Source organism: Palaemon carinicauda, chromosome 1, assembly GCF_036898095.1.
Source record: "Palaemon carinicauda isolate YSFRI2023 chromosome 1, ASM3689809v2, whole genome shotgun sequence".
Taxonomy (NCBI): domain Eukaryota; kingdom Metazoa; phylum Arthropoda; class Malacostraca; order Decapoda; family Palaemonidae; genus Palaemon; species Palaemon carinicauda.
Genome location: NC_090725.1, coordinates 12155837 through 12157834, shown reverse-complemented (window position 1 = coordinate 12157834; position 1998 = coordinate 12155837).

Here is a 1998-nt window from a genome sequence, read left to right as displayed (position 1 = left end):
TTTGGTAATCCGTCTCCTGTTCCTTGATTTGGATTTCCATTTGGACGCAGACATTTACCAGTTTTTCTATTTTCTCATTCAAAATTTTCTGAATTTTTTCCTTTTCCACTTTAAGAATGTTCTCTTTCGTCTCCTGTTCCTTGATTTGGATGTCCTTTTGGACGCAGGCATTTTCCAGTTTTTCTATTTTCTCATTCAAAATTTTCTGAATTTCTTCCTTTTCAGTTTTAAGAATTTCTTCTTTCTTCTGTTGTTCCTTCATTTGGAGGTGTTTTCCGGCACAATCAATTTTTAGCTTTTGATTCTCAGTCTCCTTCTGGGTTTTCAGTTTTTCTTGCTTTTCTTCCTCTGTCTTCATTTCATCTAAAGCTCCTTTTAATTCATGTAGTTCTCCGAGTAACTTGTTTTCCTCCTCAAGATTTTTCTCAAGATTTTCCACCAGAGATGTTCGATCCTCTTCGTCCAATTCTGAAACATTTACACCTTTAGAAATCCTTCTCATAGCAAACATTATTCCGCCGAATATGACGCCAGCAGCAGTCAGACCGATGTAAATGTTCTTGTTACTATGAGAAAGGATATCTTCAATTCCTCCAATGTCGAATTCGGGGAGCAGTTTCCCAACGAACCATCTTGATTTTATCTGGTCGTTGAATCTCAAAGCTTCTGCTGCCATTTGCCGCAATCGATGTTCACATCCACGTAGTTCCTCACGGGCTTTAAAATAGCCCCCAATCCAAGGACAGCGCTGCAGCCATCCCCCGAGGAATCCATCCTGAGAGGCGGCTGCAAAACCCGGCGCCTTTGGGAGAACCCAGCCAAACCATTTGAAGGCCGACGACTCCTTTAGAGTTTGCAGCTGTCCCTGAAGATTTAACGTCATATTCTCGCATACAGCATTCCGTTCTTTGATAACAGAAGTTGCATTCTGAGTCCAGTTGTATTTTTCTGTAATAAAGTCTCCGATGATGTTCACCCACAATCCGAACACTTGATTCAATTTTGAAGCCATAATCATATATACCGGGCTGCGGTTCGTATCAGCATTGATTTGAAAAAAATAACGAGTTGAGAATTCAAAGGATTCTGAAGACTTTTCAGTCGCCTGAAGATATTTTTCGAGTCACCGACACCAACGATAGGTTTCCAAGACATTTTTTCCTCCTTTCCCGTCTGAAGACGGTGTTAACTTAAGAAATAATAACAATAAATAATAATAATAATAATAACAATAATAATAATAATAATAATAATAATAATAATAATAATAATAATAATAATAATAAATAGTAAATCTTCTTCTTCCCAGCTGGTTCCCATTTTTATATGGGGTCGCCGTTGCGGATGAGCCGTTTCCATCTTTTTCTATTATGCGCTTCTGCCTCATCAATCCGCTTCTCCTGTAAGTCTCCTCTCACACAGTCAAGAAGAAAGAAATTTTCAGACGCTCACCAAAGCAGCTAAGAAACAAAGTTGAAACTATTGAAGAATGGCAGGATTACCGGAGCAGGAAGAATTCCTAGATAATCTGTGGAGGTTTCTGAACAAGATGCGGCAGAAGGAATTTCCTTGCCCGCAGTTGCTGAGAGACTTCAGGCGGAGATCTGTTGTTGACGGCATAGTTTCTTTGAAGAAGAAATTGGAAAATCTGGCTGAAGAAAATGCTGCTTTGCAAAAGCAGCTTGTAGAAATGCAAGTGCAAAAATCATGCAACCAGTTCCCGATCAAGGAATCTCTCCAGCCTCCTGAGTCCAGACGGCTGCTTCAGAAACACATCGATGAAAACATCAAACTTCATGAGAACGTCATAACTCTTAGAGCGGAAAATGCTACCCTCATGCAGGAGATTCTGGGTTTGAAGAATCAGCTGGAAAAGCATGAAGAAGTTGCTCGCTTCAGCAAGAAGAAAGAAGACAATAATAAATAGTAAATAATTAATAATTAATGATTGATAATAATAATAATAATATCTTGGTAGGAGACCCTCTTTCAAACAGG